This window comes from Macrotis lagotis, chromosome 1 (assembly GCF_037893015.1).
Source record: "Macrotis lagotis isolate mMagLag1 chromosome 1, bilby.v1.9.chrom.fasta, whole genome shotgun sequence".
In the NCBI taxonomy this organism is placed as follows: domain Eukaryota; kingdom Metazoa; phylum Chordata; class Mammalia; order Peramelemorphia; family Peramelidae; genus Macrotis; species Macrotis lagotis.
In genome coordinates this window covers 29,069,027-29,081,197 of record NC_133658.1, presented here as the reverse complement: position 1 = coordinate 29,081,197, position 12,171 = coordinate 29,069,027, and the positions used below count along the sequence as shown (strand labels likewise).

The following is a 12,171-nucleotide window of genomic DNA, read 5'->3' as shown; positions in this document are numbered from 1 at the left end:
TATAGACTTATGTGGTGTCAACATAGGCAAACTCTAAAACCAAGAAATAGTTTAAAGGGAAGAAAAGAGTTCATTTTCAGAGAATATAGAGAGAGCATTATTGAATGTAAAATAGATAATTATGGTTATATTAGCTTAAAAAGCTTTTGTACAAAAATAATTTATCTAAATTAAGAAGTAAAGCAGAAAGCAGAGAAAATTCCTTAAATCAAGTGTCTCTAATAAAGAATATATTTCTCAAATGTTTACAGAATGAAAACAAATTTGTAAGAATGAAGTTATTCTACAACTGATAAAAGTTCAAAGACTATGAACAGGTAGTTTTCAGATGAAGAAATCAAAGATATCAATAGGTATATGAATAAGTGCTCTAAATCATTTTGGAAGAAACATTTGGTACTTAAAATCTTGTAAAAGTGAAAATTAAAATTTTCAAATGAAACTGGGAAAAATACAGTGTTATTAGATATAAAAAGAACAAACAGAAACATGTAGATACAGAATCAAGAGAGAATATTTTCAAAAATTAAAATAAAAGCAAGAAAGTGTCCAGGCAGAAAAAGAGGAAGACTTTTCAAATCATTCAGGAAGGAAAAAAAAATGGGTACTTATAAAAGATGAGTGGTTAAATGATAGATTAAGTCATTGGTGCTTTGTAGAGATTCATGTTAGTTAATGGTGGAATTAATATCTATATTTCAAAAGAGTTCTGCTTGATGATTAATGAGTAGCAGAGGTGGTTGAAAAATGAGTGAGAACTGAAGATATGGGTGCAATGCAGATGAATGTCAAAAAGTTCATTAATGAAAAGGAGAAACAAAATGATATCTTGAAGGAATAGCTTGGGCTATAATGAGGTCTTTTTTATTGGTTTGGTTTATTTTTGTTTGTTCATTTTTTTTAGAATAAGAGCTTGTGTGTTTTTAAGAGAATAAACTACATAGATAATTTTTCTAGTTTTTTTTGCAGTGCAAATGGGGTTAAGTGGCTTGCCCAGGGCCACACAGCTAGGTCATTATTAAGTGTCTGAGGCTAGATTTGAACTCAGATACTCCTGACTACAGGGCCGGTGTTCTATCCACTGTGCCACCTAGCCACCCCTACACAGATAATGTAAAAAAAAAACAAACTAATTTTAAAACTCCAGGAGAATTGACAAGGTATTCAAGGAAGTATTAATGTAGGAGATGGCAAGATGGATGAATTGTTATGAAAACTATGATTTATGTGAGGGTATTTGTGTGTGTGTGTGTGTGTGTGTGTGTGTGTGTGTGTGTATTAGTGTATTTGGGGGTAAATGGAGTGTTCCAGTGATAGGATGTCATTTAAACCCTTACAGAGTGAAATTAGAGATCATTTTCTGAGTTGGGGAACAAAAAACAGACCAGTTGGTTGAATTTAAATGTTTTGAATTGAGATAGTGACCTCTGGCTTGAAAGGATTACATCAAAATTACTAAAATAGGTTTGATATCTATTCAAAAATAATTAAGGCATTTTCATTAATTGATATAAAGGGAAGTGATGAGAATTAGGTAAATAATTTATACAATGGGTGGCTAGGTGGCACAGTGGATAGAACACTGGCCCTGAACTCAGGAGTACCTGGGTTCAAATCTAGCCTCAGACACTTAATAATGACCTAGCTGTGTGGCACTGGGCAAGCCACTTAACCCCGTTTGCCCTGCAAAAACCTAAAAAAAATTATATAATAATAACACATTGTAAAGATAAATATATTAAAATATTTCAAAATTCAAATCAGTGCAATGAAGAATCATAACTTCAGATGACATTAATAAGGTCAAGATTAGCCACAGCAGGTTAAGGATGGGGAATGTTGTTCATGCCATATAAACTTTGTTCAAAAAATCAGAAATACTTAACCTGAAATTTAGGAAATGCAGGTTGGAGTAGGAATGAAATTTGTCTTTCAAGTTATAGAGGGTTCTTATTTGGAAGAAGAATTTGATAGCTTACTTGCCGAGGAACAACAAATAAGAGCAATGGAGAAATAGCAATTTTATATCAGGAGCACAATAGAATTGTTGTACTATTGTCTATGTTACCCCATTTGGGAATTTCTTGTAAAATATTCTGGAGTATTATGTATTTTCCTTCTTCAGTTCATTTTACACATGAGAAAAGTTAAGTGTGAAGTGTTAAGTGACTTGCTCAGGGTCACACAAGTAGCAAGTGTCTGAGTCCAGATTTGAACTTATTAGCATGAGTCTGCTTGATTGCAAATTCCAAATACAGAGCTCTATCCATTATATTACCTAGTTAGTCAGAAATAAAATGGGTTGCCTTGGACATAAAGGATCCATCCTGAATATTTTTAGGAAAAGATTGGATTATAGTTTTGGTTATTGGAGAGTAGGTTATTGTTCAGACTACAGAAACCATTCTGTCCTGTTCTAAATTGAATGTCTATATTTTAGCTAAACAAAAGTGAAATGCAATACCCCATAAGTGAGTTCTCCTTTCCTAAGGGTCTTCATGAGGAGACTAAAAGACCATTTATTAATGAGAACTGGAGCCTCTGAATTCTTTAGTTTATTCTAACCCTAAGATTCTGTGATTCAGTTTTAGCTCTCAGCAAATCTTTATTAGCTATGTGACTTGGTTCCATCATTTAACTTCTTTAGAGCCTTGGTTTTCACATATATAAAGTAAATTTAGGTTAGATGAGTTTTTTTTTAGCTTGAATTCCTAAAACCCACTGATTTCTCTTAAGAGAATAGACTACTTTGAGTAAGATACAAGATCATTAGATCTGAATGGCTCTAAGTAAGGCTACAGTTCTTTCAATTTTGACTATCTTTGCAACTCTGACTTGGTAATCTACTGAAAAACCAATGTATTCACATTTCTGTTTAGATCTCCAAGAGAGATTCTATATTGTAATAAATTTTCAGATGATTTAAAGGCAGAAATCGTTTGTTCCCATCATTCTAATTCTCTTCGTGGTGTACTCAAAATTCTGAGGAGTAAGACAGGTTGGAAATCCAATTGAGATGCATCCAAATGAGAAGAAATCAAATCATATCAAGCAAGGTGATTCTTTTTTTTTAGGTTTTTGCAAGGCAAACGGGGTTAAGTGGCTTGCCCAAGGCCACACAGCTAGGTAATTATTAAGTGTCTGAGACCAGATTTGAACCCAGATACTCCTGACTCCAGAGCGGTGCTTTATCCATTGTGCCACCTAGCCGCCCTGATTCTTTTTTTATTAAGAAAGATTTTATTTATTTTGAGTTTTACAATTTTTCCCTATTCTTGCTTCCCTCTACCCCCCCACAGAAGGCAGTTTATTAGTCTTTACATTGTTTCCATGGCATATATTGATCTAAGTTGAATGTGATGAGAGAGAAATCATATCCTTAAAAAAGAAAAATTAAGAATAAGAGATAGCAAAATTCAAATCCAGGAGAATGAGTTTTAAGAAGGAATGATTTCTTCAGTCTCTGGTATTAGCAGACTGATTTGATACTATGGTTGCTTAATGCTTGCACCTCTTCTTATCTGTCCCCTTTTCAATATCTTTTCCTTCTTTATAACACAATGATTATATCTATATGTATATTCACACATTTATGCACATATATGTTGTCTAGATATATATATGCATTATATATTGCACATATAACATTCTATTGAATAGATCGATTATATAGTATATAACATATTTGTACAATATATATGACATATATTATCACATTTTAAATATATGCGATGACACATTTATGGTCATATATGGTGAGCTTCTTAAGCAAGAAATCATAATCTTACAGTAGAAAGAGTAAGATAGTGAAAGTCACTAATTCAAGGCCTGGATTTGTTATTTATTAGCTTTTTGGCCACAAAGAGCTCATATTATCTCCTTGAACCTTAGTAATTTCATCTGGTAAAATGTAGATAAACATATATGTGCTACTTACCTGAGAGTAGCTTCGATACTGGGAGCTTATGAGGAAAGTGCTTTTAAAATGCCATGTTCTTCACCTTGAAGGCATTTAATAAAAACTAAATTGTTTAGTTAATTAAAGGATTATGCAAAAAGAAAAGTAAAATATCATCTATTTGAAAACTTAATTTTAAACATCAATAGAAGACTCTAACCATATTCTTATTAATGACTGAAAATCAAAAAATTGATTTTAGATAATAAATATATACATATGTATCTGTGTGTGATAATGAAGACAAAGAAATACAGAACTGGAAAGTTTATGAAAACCTCAGACATCTAGTAAAAACCATTCACCAAGGGAAACTAGTATAATAAATGTAGCAATAGCAAATAGTATCTTTTTAAAGATATTTAAAGAAGAGGAATTCCTTATTCCCCAAGGTCTCGAGATATTTGCTCCCTGTATTCCTTGAAATTATCAGGAATTTTCTACCATCATGAAGTCAAAATCTATTGCTTTATAGTTTCTTCCCATTTTTCTCCTGCTTTGTGGAGTATTCTGCCCATTATAATTCTCCTAATATTTGCTTATGGCTCTTGTATTCGCATCATGTCATGTTTTCTTCAAGCTAACTATTACAGGTAATCACAGATTTGAGAAAGGAAAACAGCCTAAGAAACTATATAGTACAATTGGTTTAATGAATAAATCCCATCATGACATAACCAACTATTGTCTCTTGCTTCTGATGGAAGATCTCCAATGAAGAATAATGATCTATGTCACTGGACATCTGCTATTTTTATAAATGTTTAATTGTTAGGAATTCTTTTTCCTCTGACATGATGCTTAAATCAGTCTTTTTTTTAGAAATTCAACCCATTATCTCTGATTTAGTCTTCTAGAGCCAAACAGAACATTCTTCTAAATGATAATTCATTTATTCTTTTGTATCTTCGCTTCTTTGAACTAAACACTTCTCAGTTTCTTAGCTAACAATATGTTTGTCTCAAATAGGTGATGCTTTTTTAAATTTCTAAATCATTATATGAATATTAAACATAAGTAGCAGGCTAATCCCTTCTTCGTGCTGATACTGCCCAGGTCTCAAAAAAAAAAAACAAAACACTTACCTATGATGTCAATGATTGAAACTCTTAAGCTATCTTCATCAACAACCCTCAGATTCATTAACAGTATCTTCTTATTGTCTCTTCTGTGCATTTGGAATTATATAATTGAATAATCCAAGGGACTCAAAATCATCTTCAGATTTCCATTATAAATCTCTCTCTCTCTCTCTCTCTCTCTCTCTCTCTCTCTCTCTATCTATCTATCTCTTTGGGATAAAGTCCTAGTAAAGTGGTAGTTTCATTGGTGTCCCAATTTTTTCACCTCTACTCCATCATTTATCATCATCTTCTACTGTATTAGCCATTCTGATAATTGTGAGGTAATACTTCAGGTATCTTGATTCACATTTCTCTAATCATTACTAATTTAATATATATTTCATTTGACTAGAAATAATTTTAACTTCATTGTCTGAAAACTGTTTATATATTTTGACAATTTCTCAATTGGGGAAGGAATTATAGCCATAAATTTTTCTCAGTTCTCTATATATATTATAGAAATGAGGCTTTTATCACGAATGATGGCTGTAAAAATTGATTCACCTATTTCTGCTTTCCTTCTAATATTGGTTGCATTTCTTTTTTCTATATACAACCTTTATAATTTAGTGTAAACAAAATCATTCATTTTGCATGTCAATGGAGAACCTGCATTCTATAACCCTCTTAATAAAGTTAAGGCTCACATCACTATTTTTAGCTGTTTTTTTTTCACTTTTTCACACATTTCGAGTGAATAAATGTTTCAACATGTCCCAAACTCTCCAGATTGTTTCTTTTTTTCTTTAGGTTTTGATGGAATTCATATATTAATCCACTGTCTTATCATTTACTTTAGATTTTTTAATGTAAACATAATTCTTTACTTTTCTTCTTACTTTGTATTTCAATTATAAGTCAAATGTGAAAGCAGGAAGAGGAAGAGAAATGCATATGGAACAGAGGAAGAATTAGATGAAAAGAAAAATGAAGGCCTGTTGATTGACTATTTCTTTACAAGGCAATTAGAGCTTGGCTGTCATTAAGTGAAAGACAGGTGACTGGGCCCTATGGCTTGATATGACAATAAGAAGATTACCTGTTTTTGAAATGATGATAACAAAATTGTAACTAGAAGACTTAGTTTGTCATCTAGCACTATTGTCTCTAAATTTTAATGTGATTTACTAAGAATAAAATGGAAATAAAGAATCAAGGAGCACATGGCAACAGAGACTATGCTTTAACTTCCCCACAGATGTTACAAATCTGAGCTAAATGTATCCTTTTTAGTTAGGGAGATAACAGTACAGATATTTCTCCCTCCCTCTGAAATTTGGACTCATTAACTGTAATAATGGTTATTATAATAATTGTTGTTGTCACAAAGAATTCATTACACTTTCTATTTTCTGGTACAGTGATGTATTAGTGAGCAAAACTAATGAAACAAAATAATACACTCAATCTGGAAGAAATGGAATAAGTAATTATAAGGCCTAAAAGAACTCAGTGCTATGTAAAATGAATGTAAATTTGAAAGTGTTGCTCTGAATTATTTTTCAACAAGTATTCACAAATAATTATTACTTTTTTGGTTGATTACAAATATCTTCTGGGAGACTTTGTTGAAAAATGTTCTGCTATTTAATATATGTGTGTGTGTGTGTGTGTGTGAATACATATATATATATATATATATATATATATATATATATATATGTTTCTAAATACATGCAAAGAAAATTTTCAACAATCATTTTTGAAGGTTTTGAGTTTCACATTTTTCTCCTTCCCCTCCTTCCTAGCCCCTTCCCCTGATAGAAAACAATCTAATATAGGTTTTACATGTATAAATATGTTAATCATATTTCCATATCAATCATGTTCTGAAAAAGAATCAAAACAAAAAGGGAAAATAATGAGGGGCGAAATACAAAAAACAAAATGTACTTTAAAAATTGAAAATAGCAGGTTTCAGTCTGCATGCAGACTTCATAGTTCCTTCTCTGAATGTTGATGTATTTTTCCATCACAAGTCCATTAGAATTGTATTTTTTTTTACTGCTGAGATAATCAAGTCCAACACAGTTGATCATCACAAAATGATGCTGTTAATATCTAAAGTGTTCTTCTGGTTCTGTTCACTTCACTAAGCAAGTATTTCCTGATTTTTCTTAATTTTCACTTCAAGATATCTTTTGGAATGTCTTGAATTTTTCTGATCATCAATTTCTTATGAAAATGTTCCCTCACTTTCTTTGAAATAATATAAACAATATTTATGACTGAAAGTTTAACAGGAAAAAAAAGTTGTGCTTTGTAGTCTTATGATTAAATGTATTTATTCCTCCATTATTTAAAAGTTTGAACAAAATACACCTTCACCAGGCTTTGTGGACATTTTTGTATCCAAAGATCAATGATTGTGGTTTAATATATGACAGATCATCCAATAACCTGAGAGGGTGTCTTTTTTTTAAAAAGGTCTTGGACTGAATGCAATTTATGTGACTTTGTGGAGAAAAAAGATACATGTAGTATATTGCTTTTATTCATTTGTTTTTAAGTTTTTTAGGCCCTAATTCAAGATCAATTTTGTTAATGTTTCAGGCACAATTGAGAAATCATTATACTTCTTTTTCCCATTAATTATTCTTAGGAAAAGTATGATATCCAAATTTTCTAAAATTTATATATATATATATATATATATATATATATATTCCTTCATCTATTTTATTATTTTATTATTTTTAAATAAATTTATCTTGGGAAGGTATAAATTGGCATCCTCTAGTAGAATAATTTTAATGTCTATTTTCTCTAGAAACTAATTTATGTTTTCTTTTAATAATTTTGGAATTATGCCATTTATTTCATGCACATGCAGTATTAATATATATTCATAGTCTGAGTATCTTTTGCCAACAGAAATTTTCTTGGATTACTTCTTTTTATTAGGTTTGTCTGAGGCCATGGTTGCTTAATCTAAGCTTATTCTACTTTTTATTTTTTTTAATATCAAATAAGGAATAAGACATTCTACCCCATGTCCTTTTTGAATTTTGTATATTTTTCTTTTATATTTTATTATTATACAATTTATGAATATCCATAATTTATTATTAATTTTTATTATTAATTACAATATATTATTATACTAATTATTTGTTTTATTTTTATATTTTCTTTGCATATTTTTCTAATTCAACTATCTGTTGTCAACAGATTATTGATATATTGTGATTTCTAATTATTCAGCTATCTTCTTCCATTTTAAGGCAGGCTCCTTCTATTCCCATTAAAAATTCTAGATACTATCTGCAGTATCTCCATCCCATTTTTAAAAATGTATACTTTTCTTTTATTTCTACCTTGTCCTCTCTTAAAAAGTTTGTTTCTCTTTCCTTATTCAGGAAATGGGAAGGATATCCCTAGTGATGAATATCTAGAGAGAGAGCCACTGACCTTTTCAGCTTGGAAGGCTAATAACTCCAGATAACTCAGAGACAACTCCAGGCTTTCCCACCATCCCCAAATATTCAGGGAGTGGGTCTATGACATCCCTAGTGGTGAACTTTCAGAGATAGAGCCTCTGGCTTTCCTTGATGGTTGATCTATTGAGCTATCTAACTTAGATGGCCCCAGGTCAGTATGCAATTCTCTAGGATTCTCAAAGTCTTCCCCTGAGTGAGCCCAACTCCTAATACATGAATCTTTGGATATGGTGCAGTAACAAAACCCAAAATAAATAAAAAGAGGCAGGAAAAAGGTAGGTTCTCTTGAAAGTTACCTTGGAGATAAGGACAATTTTCAAAATTTGAATATAGTAAGCATTGATCTACATTTAAACTCCAAAATTGCTTCTATGGATATGGATCATATTTCCCATGACAATTCTTTTAGAATTGTCTTTGATTATTTTACAACTGAAATGAACAAGTCCATCATAATTGGTGATCACCAAATGTTTCTGTCAGTGAATATGATTTTTTCTGCTTCTCATTTGACACAATATCAGTTCATATATGTCTTTCTAGGCTACTCTAAAGTCCTGCCCTCATGATTTCTTATAGGAAAAATAGTGTGCCTTCACATTCATGCAACACAATTTGTTCTGCCTTTCCTCAATTGATGTACATCCCCTCAATTTCCAGTTCTTTGCTACTTCAAAAATAGCTGTTATATTTTCAGTTCTTTTCCACTACTAAAAAAGAGTGGCTATAAATATTTTTGAACATGTGGGATTTTCCTGTTCTTTTTTATGATTGCTTTTGATATCTAGATCTAGTAGAGTGTATTGCTAGGTCAAAAGGTAGGCACAGTTTTATTGCCCTCGGACATAGTTCCAAATTGCTCTTTAGAATGCTTGGATCAGTCCACAATATCACTAATAGTGCAATAGTATTCCAATTTTTCCAAATCCTGTTCAACTTTCATAATTTACATTTTTTGTCATCGTTCCATGTAGATAATTGTGAGGTGATCTTTCAGATTGGTTTTAATTTCATTTCTCTAGTTAATAATCACTTGAACCATTTTCTTCATATTATTACAGATAGGTTTTAATTTCCTCATCTGAAAATTGCTCATAATCTTCGAGCATTGTCATTTGGAGAATGACTTATAATTTTATAAATTTGACTCCATTCTCTATGTATTTTAGAAATAGATCCTTTAGTAGAAACATTACCTGTGAAACCTGTTTCCCACATTTCTGAATTCCTGCTAATTTTAACTGCATTTGTTTCATTCATATGAAAATATTTTTAATTTAATATAGTTGAAATCATCCATTTTGCAATCTATAATGTTCTTTATCTCTTGTTTGGTCATAAAGTTTTCCCCTCTCCATAGATCTGACAGATTGAGTATTTCCTGTTTTTTGAATTGGTCTGTTTTGAATTGTCATTATGTATAAATCCTCAATCTATTAGAACCTAATTTTGGTAGAAGGTGTGAGATGTAGGTCTGTGGCTAATTTTTGCCAAGCTATTTTCCGGTTTTCTCAGAAGTTTTTGTCAAATCATCAGTTCTTATTCCAGAACCTGGTAGCTTTGGGATTATAAAATACTAGTCTACTATGGTTATTTACTACTGTTTGTTTTCTACCAACTCTAATCTCTGATTCAATACTATGTTTCTTAACCAGTACCAGACAGTTTTGAATGACTTCCTCTTTATAATTTTAGATCTGGTACAGTTAGATCAAGATATATGTGTGTGTGTATGTGTGTGTGTATTCACTACCCTTGATATTCTTGCCCTTTTGTTAGTCTAAATGGATTTTGTTACTATTATTTCTAGCTATAGATAATTTTTGGTACTGTCTTTGGTATGTAATTGAAAAAGGAAGCTCATTTAGATAATATTGTAATTTTTATTGTATTAGATAAGTCTAAATATGAAGTAATTGACATTTATGTAATTTGTAAAATCTGACTATTTGTTTGAAAAGTATTTTAGAATTTTGTTCCTATACTTTCTAGGTTTCTCTTGGAAGATAATTTCCCAAGTATTTTATGTTGTCTACAATTCTTTTAAATATAGTTCTTTTTCTGTCTCTTGCTCTTGGGCTTTATTGTTCATATATAAAAATACTGATGATTTATGGAGGTTTATTTTATATCTTGTTATTTTTGTCAAGGTAGATAATTGTTTCAAATAGGTTTTTATTTCATTTTCTAGTCATCTCTAAGTATACCATCATATTATCTGAATCTTTTGTTTTCTCATTGCCAATTCTAATTCCTTCAATTTCTTTTTCCTCCTACAATGAAAGGTAGCAATCATTCATTTAAATGAACTATTTAGTTTCAAATTTATTTTAGTCAATCTTCCCATGGTCTCTCATTTATACAGTATCATGATAGGGAAAGAATACATTTAGTATCTAGTCTTTCTACATTTGATTGTGAAGTTTTTATGTCTTAGTATACAGGCAATGTTCTGCAGAGAAAAAAAAGGTGTATTGCTTTCTATTTCAACTTAATTTTATAAAGAGGTTTATCATAATTAAATTTTCTAAAATTCTTAATTCTATCTTTGATTTTGTTTTTGTGATAAAATTTATCTATTTCTAAGACAAGGAGCTTGAGATCCTCCACTGTTACAGTTTTGTTTTCTGTCTCTCTGCAGCTCATTGAGCTTCTCCCCTTAAGAATTTAAATCTCGGAAGCGGGATCGGGCGCGCGACCCGCGGGCCTGAGCGAGCTGCGGGAGAGGCCGCTCGGGAGGCTGCGACCGTTCTGGGAGCCGCCAACGGGAGCGGAGCCGGCCACGGCCAGGAGCCATGATGACCTCCGTGAAACACCGGGACTTCGTGGCCGAGCCCATGGGGGAGAAGCCCGTGGTGTACCTGGCGGGCATCGGAGAGGTGCTGGGCAAGAAGCTGGAGGACAAGGGCTTCGACAAGGCCTACGTGATCCTGGGCCAGTTCTTGATGCTGAAGAAGGACGAGGGCCTGTTCCGAGCGTGGCTCAAGAACACGTGCGGGGCCAACGCCAAGCAGGCTCGGGATTGCTTCTATTGCCTCCAGGAATGGTGCGACGCCTTCTTGTGAGCCTGGTGCCGGGGCCCCCCGCTTCCCCACGAAGATGGGTCTGCACGGTTACCATCCCTCCCTCCCCACCTCCCAATCAAAGGAAAGATTTTTGCTGCCGCCCCCACCTGGAACGCCTTCCCCTCTCCACCATGGCTTTGACTGTCTCCCTGTTGGCGCCTCAGCATGCCTCCTATCACCAAATTCCAGTGGCCATAGTTATTAACTTTCCTGGGTGGGTGTATGGAGTGACTTCCCTGATCCCAAGCACCTGCTTCTCTCTTTTATGCCATTTGGTTAACTTTGACAGAAGGATGTTCACTGCTATTGTAAAGAGTTTTTAAAAACAAAAGTCGGCAGCCTTGAAAAAAAAAAAAAGAATTTAAATCTATACGACTTGGTGCATATATGTTTAATAATGACATTACTTAATTTCCTATGACACTTGCTTTAATTTTAAAAAGTTGCTGTATCGGGGTGACTAGGTGGAGCGGTAGAAAGAGCACTGGACCTGGAGTCAGGAGTACCTGAATTCAAATCCGACCTCAGACACTAGATAATTACCCTAATTGTGTGACTTTGGGCAAGTCATTTAACCCCAT

General features: G+C 32.6%; 1 pseudogene; it reads left to right on the top strand.

The window, feature by feature from the left end:
* Nucleotides 1-11,238: 11,238 nt before the first annotated feature.
* Nucleotides 11,239-11,960, top strand: LOC141512960 (barrier-to-autointegration factor pseudogene; annotated as a pseudogene).
* Nucleotides 11,961-12,171: the final 211 nt, after the last annotated feature.